General features: G+C 32.6%; 1 protein-coding gene across 7 annotated transcripts in view; it reads left to right on the top strand.

Moving 5' to 3' along the window:
• Window positions 1-6,521, top strand: part of LOC109544344 (homeodomain-interacting protein kinase 2) — a 59,682-nt gene that overhangs the window by 33,336 nt on the left and 19,825 nt on the right. The window lies entirely within an intron of this gene.

Genomic DNA, 6,521 nt, shown 5'->3' with positions numbered 1-6,521 from the left:
GCGTTTCCTAATTAATATGGTAGTAATCCGGGGTTATCATTTAGCTCGAAGTATCTTGGTAGAGTGTTTAATATTTTGTATTTTAACATTAGGGTCAGCTGAACTTTGGTTTGTTTTTGTTTCGCGGGTATAGCCTTTTATATACCTTCTGGTTTAATTGAATTTTTAAGGATTTATTATCTTGAGTTTTATATCTCTTTATTATTTTATATTTTTTGTTTTTTTGTATCATTGACTTCTTTTTTATAAATTTCGTCGATGTTATGTTTGTATGACATGTATGTAGATGACACATAGTCGGACTAAAATCTGGTAGAAATTAAATCCAAAAGGTTTCTAGAATTAGTACGCCTTTCTCTTTCAATATTCTTAAATGCTTGATTAACGCAGAATGAAATCCTTCTACTGGAGAATTTTATTCATGATGTCTTTGTGTAGTTAAGTGGATATTAATTTTTTGAGCTTTCAATGCCACTCTCTTTAATAAGTTATTGAATTCACCTCCATTATCACACTTAATTGATTCGGAACATCAATAAAGGAGTCAAATCAATTTATCACATACAGGTTTAGCATTTTGTCATAATAATAGGTTTGTCCCAACTTTGAAAATTTATCGAATTTTGTCAAAAAATTAATTGAATCGAAAAATGAAGTGGCAACATGTTTTCTTGTAAAGCCTATTTGTCTCACAAGTATCTGTGATAGTGATGACACAAACCAGGATGTTCGAGCCACGTCTCCGATATTTTCTTTAATGTGAGCAGCTAAAGCTAATTAAGTAGTAAATCGCCAATTTTTAACTGAGCGATAAGATGAATTGTAATCACCGATTACGATGAACATTGAAGACAGGATGCATAATGTAAATAAAAATAAACGGGTCAAATGAGTAAAACAATAACTATTTGATCAAAAATATGTATGTATTATAGTTGGTTTTTCGCAAAAGGGAAAATTGTTAGAAAACCAGATTGTCGCGCAATGCAACCAGTCGCCGAGCAATGCCAAAAAACTGAATTAAATGGTTTTATTTCTGTACTAGAATTTTATAAAGATGCATTTATCAGCCCTTTCATAGGTACATAAAGGAACAAAAGTAATTCAGTCAAAATGTATGGCTAACTCAGCAGATTGACAAATTATTAGAAACTAGGGACAAGTGACGTCTATATCCTTCAGTGGAACAATAAGCTTCAGCCGGGTTTCAGGTACAAACCAATATCCATCAGGAGCTAAAATAACATGTGCCAAAAATCACAGGTCTTTGGAACAGGTAGCATGTGACTCAATAATACTGGTTTGTGTCATTTCTATCTGGTAGTAATCAAAAGCCGTTTGCCTTTTTACTTTGTTAATTATTAATCACTAATAAAGTTTATTATTAATAAAATAATTAAATATCGAAATCCCAGATGTTGTACTGGTACCTGAGGCCAGCATGTTATGCGAGCCATCGAAGCGAGATAAATCAGAATATTGATGGAAGCTATCTATTGTTTAAGAGTTCCCCTTAAGCTTAAGAATCCTTTGTTTCTAGTATTTCACGTGTTTGCATTTCGACGTAGCCAATTTTGTTTTATTGCTGGCTAGTTGATGGTAGGTTAATTAACCTCTAGGTTTTCATCAAATTGTTGTATATAGTCGGCTATTGTTCGATTTGATTCGCCGGAATTATTTTTTACTGACTCATTTTCATACACGTGTTAGTGGATTCTAGATAATCGAGTAATTACTTTCTGATTGGTTCAAAGTTCTAGATGCGTAAGCTACTGGTCTATCATTAGGAATTGTACCTTGCGATAACACAGCGCCGATGGCAAAATTGCTTGCGTCCGTAGTTAATAGAAAGGGTTTTGTATAATCAGGGTATTGCAAGATTGGTGCGTTAATTAATAGATGTCTACAATGTTCAAAGCCGTTTATGAATTATTTCGTATGTTCGATTTCATATTTTTCTTTAGAGAATTGGTCATTGGTTTGGTTATTTTAGCAAAATCTCTTACAAATCTTCTACAGAGTGGCTAAAAATATTCGTTTTTGTTGTTTTTGTTTAAAACGGTTAAACATAGAAACTTATTGAGTGCCATTCTATGGTAGTGTTTAGCAGTTCAGTTTACATTTATACAGGGTAGAAATGTGAAACCCCTACTTTTGTGTTGTTCAGAACTTTTTTGTGTGCACTTAAATTTTTATTAGCATAATTTTTTTAATTACTACAAGTTAGTTATTTATCAACTTTTTATATCTTTTTGATTTTTCTTAAGGGCACTAGTTAAAGAAGAATTGCGTTTCGGTAATTGGTTCTACCTGAAAGTTATCAGTAAATTGTATTTTAATAGGATTTTATCTTGATAGTATCGGGCGGTAGTTAGTGCCACATTATTGTACATTTGTTCTAAACATTCTGGAATTTCTATCTGATCAAGTTTTTGATATGGAAGAAAACCCATAAACTTATGAGATGTTGAAAGGAATCTCAATTTATTTAACAGTTCGAGGAGGTATTATATGTGAAATTAGTTTCAATAGTTTTACCTTGATAGTGGATGGAAATTAGGCAACTTTAAAGTGCAATTTCCAAAATATACATTTTCATTCAGTTGTTTAATGAAGTCTAAACCTATTAAACTGTCAAATTTTTCTGAAACGTTGAAAAGATGAATTTTTTGATCTCCCGGGGTACAAAAGCTTGAGAATATTGGAATTTGAGCAACTTCTTTTTGAAAGGGTGCTACGTGGGCAGTTTGTAATAAAAAACATGAATTTTCAATTAAATTGAGAAAATTTTTCTAAGCTATTTCTGGATTAATAAAACTTTTGGTACTTGCTATATCAGTATATCAAGTTAAAATCTAGCGTTTATTTCGGATAAGATTACGTATGGCAATTCTATGCTAAAGTTATTTAAATGCATTATGTTATTTCCACTGTTGGGGTGAATGCGAGAAAATTTATATTTTCTTGGCAAAAAATGTTTTGTTCACACAAATTATTTTCATCAAATGAATAATCTATGTCTGGCGAAAAATCATAAAAAGTTGCTGATATTGATATGAATTATTCTGATACTAATTATTATTGTCATGACAATCGCCGGGGAGATATAAATCAACATCGGGTAAAATCGAGTGATTAATTCAAAAATCGAATTACTATTTTGTGTATTTTCATTTTGTCCAATTGAAGTTATCTCTTGAGGACTTCGGTTTGGAATTATTTTTAAAGTATTGCCGGAACCACTGTCCATTGGTTCTACTTGATAATTCCTTCTTAAATTACTTTTTCTGGAATGTTGACCAAACATTTGATTATTATTAAAAGGTCTCTGTTTTGACCAGAATTGTGAGTTCGGTCGAAATTTTGTTGAGCGTTAAAACTATTCTGATAAGTAGGCATAATTGGGCTTGGTGTATTGAAATTTCCATTATGGGAGAAGCGAGGAAAATATAATTTTGAGGAAAAATAATAAAATTACTTTCCGGTTGAAATTGTGGCCTCGCAAAATTTTTATTGAAGTTGAAAAAATTGGGAAAACTTGCTCTAAATTAATATGATTTTTCAACCTTACAATCCATTGTAAATTGTACGGTAATCCATTTAAAATCGTTTTAAGGTAAATTCGGCATAGTCTAGAACTTTAATGTGTTTTGTTTCGAAAGAATCACGCGATGAATTTAGGTTAGAGAAAAGAAAACTTCTAGAGTCTTGAATCTTTATTCCAAAATTAAAAGGACTTTCACTTTTGAAAAGTTTTAAATTAACTTTTACATTTTCCTAAATAGGGTCAAAGATGAATGTTTATTGGGTCTTCAGGATTGTCAAGCATTAATAAATTTTCTGTTGCACTTGCAAATCTATAAGGCAATTTAGGGTTTCCATCAAAGGGAGGAATATTGTCGGATTGATAACATTCAATAATTAAATTTTAGTTAAAAAGCTTTTTATTTACTTATCTCCTGCTGTAAAATATTCGTCCTTATGATTGCTTCTTTGGCTGCCAGAGTGTAAGTGGAATAATATGTAATATTTCACATAGTTAGAAATAGGATCAAAATGAAACAAAATAGTGAAAACCATATACCGATATATTTTTTGCAACGGAACGTATAAACAATTTAACAATAACAATTATATTATAATAAGACAACAATTATTGGTCCGGATAAGAACCGTCTTGGTTAAGTTGACTTTAATGTTAAAAACATGCAAATTTTAGTCTGCATAGTATATGCGATATGATGTTTGAAATCTCTGTCGCTCTTGGTTAGTTTTGACTTTTTCTATTTTACAGTAATTAACATTTTTTTCAGTCAATCTTATATTTTTGTCTACTGAGAGTTATTTCTCTGAAGTATGTAGGATGTACTTTTTTTAAGTTCAGAATCGTTTTTCTTCTGTGTCGCTTCAGAGACAAACTTGCCGCTCCAAAGCGAAAGTAGAAATATTTTTGTCTACTGAGAATTATTTCTCTGAAGTATGTAGGATGTACTTTTTTTAAGTTCAGAATCGTTTTTCTTCTGTGTCGCTTCAGAGACAAACTTGCCGCTCCAAAGCGAAAGTAGAAGCAAAACATTAAAACTTGCTTTACATTCAAGAAATTTGCGAACTGCCACGTGTACGAACGTTTCTGGAAGTGGAAGTGGTAGTAGTACACATACCCGTAAAACGCAAAAATTTCCCGAAGATCAAGTACTGTCAACAAACAAAAGCAAACGATTTTACAGAATGTAGTGAGCGATCGAAACGCGGAAGATTGTCAAAGCTACAAATGTTAGACAGTTCTGCAAATTAATGCTAAATAAATACTTTTACTCATCGTTAAAGCTTAGCTGACTAAGCATGAATATACAAGGTATCCCGATAAGGGTAAAGAGCGGCTGTAAAAAAATGACTGGAAAACGTATTAAAGTTAGTAGCTCGACCGCTAAGGGGGCAAAACGTCTACGATAAAACAAAAAAGTATTGGTATCTGAAAAGGGGGAAAAGCTATAACTAGCTTTAACTTTAAGAAGGTCATTTGAGAGCTTGGGTCATACTGTGACCGTAAAACGTAGGAATTTTTCGCATCTTTCATAATATAAGACAAGGAGGCCAATGCAGTTTTCAATACAAACATTTTAATATATCCTGTAGTACTTAACCGATTCCACTATTTTTGGATTAGTTTGAAATATTTTTAATGTTCGATTCTTATTAATTGCTGCGATTAAACGATGCCGGTTCATAGCAGCAAGCAAACCACTTCTTACGGTGAAGCTTAAACGCTTACACTGTTCTGATGGCGTAAGCTGTAAGCGTTCAAGCAAACCACTTCTGAAGATGCAAGCCACTCGTGCTTGCGGAACGCCAAGAAGAAATTCTACCGAAGCACTGGACATAGCCAATACAAACAGAAATTTTTTTGTGTGAAAATGAAAATGTTTTTTACAAGCATTAGAATTTGGACAGAAACTTAATTCTGAAAAACTGAAAATATGCCTTAAATTCATAAAGCTAAGTAGCGAACTTCTTCTACAACGTCGAATCTAAGGTGGTTGATCAGTTGATTTCCAAAAGAAGAAGAAGTTTTACTTTTTAAAGGCCATATTAACATTAAAACTCCATCTCCGTCCAAATGGCGGTTCCACTGTGCAGGACCTTGAATTGGACTGAATCTGTAGTGGTCAAATTTAAACGCTAAATTCGGCTACCTGAACTTATCGCTTAGAAATCGTCGAAAGGCAGGGCACAAGCATTTCAATATGTGAGAGAACTTTCTTATCCCTGACGAATGTAGCGATGTTGCCTAACTAACTAAAAATATATTACAAAGAAACGCATGGTTCAGTTGGAATTAAATCGGAAAATCAGCATCAAAAGTAAATCAAGAATTGCTCAATGGAATGCTGGTGTTTTCTAGCGATTTATGATTATTATTGAAGGGGTATCCAAAATAATAGTTCATCGTAGTTTAACTTTGAAACGTGAATCGTTTGATATAGCATAAGGCGGCAAATAAGGTACAAAGCCCTTGAAATCGCTACCTGAAATAGGTTTCTGAAGCTAAATTTGGACACACACGTGGAACATAAACCTGACGTAAATTTCTGAAATATGCATTTGATGGTCAATCCAAAAATTGAAGAAATCCAGGGTTCCATTTGAAATAACCAAGTTGTTGAGATTAACTAACATGCAATTTTGGATGCTCATTAGGCGGTTATTGGGAGACTTTTCGAAAATTAACATATGTGAGAACGTAGCTTTTTACGTCTTGGTGGCCCAGAACATCGATTTCGAAATTTGCAGTCACAGTCGGAAGATACAGACCTTTTAGACATATTTGAGCTTGTATATTATTTGGAAATAATTTTCTATGAGGGGCACTACAGAAGTATTTAGGTTCAGGTTATACCAAACAAAACGCAATTGTCATTTTGGGTTCATCATTTTGATATATTATCTTTTATTAGTATCCAGTGATAGTTTGAACGAATTCAGTGCAATAGTTTAGTTTGGGTGATTTAAAAATTGGTTTG

Source organism: Dendroctonus ponderosae, unplaced genomic scaffold, assembly GCF_020466585.1.
Source record: "Dendroctonus ponderosae isolate FM_Combo_2020 unplaced genomic scaffold, Dpon_F_20191213v2 Dpon_F_20191213_1, whole genome shotgun sequence".
In the NCBI taxonomy this organism is placed as follows: Eukaryota; Metazoa; Arthropoda; class Insecta; order Coleoptera; family Curculionidae; genus Dendroctonus; species Dendroctonus ponderosae.
Note: the sequence above shows the minus strand (reverse complement) of the source record. Positions and strands in the feature narration are given on the sequence as shown.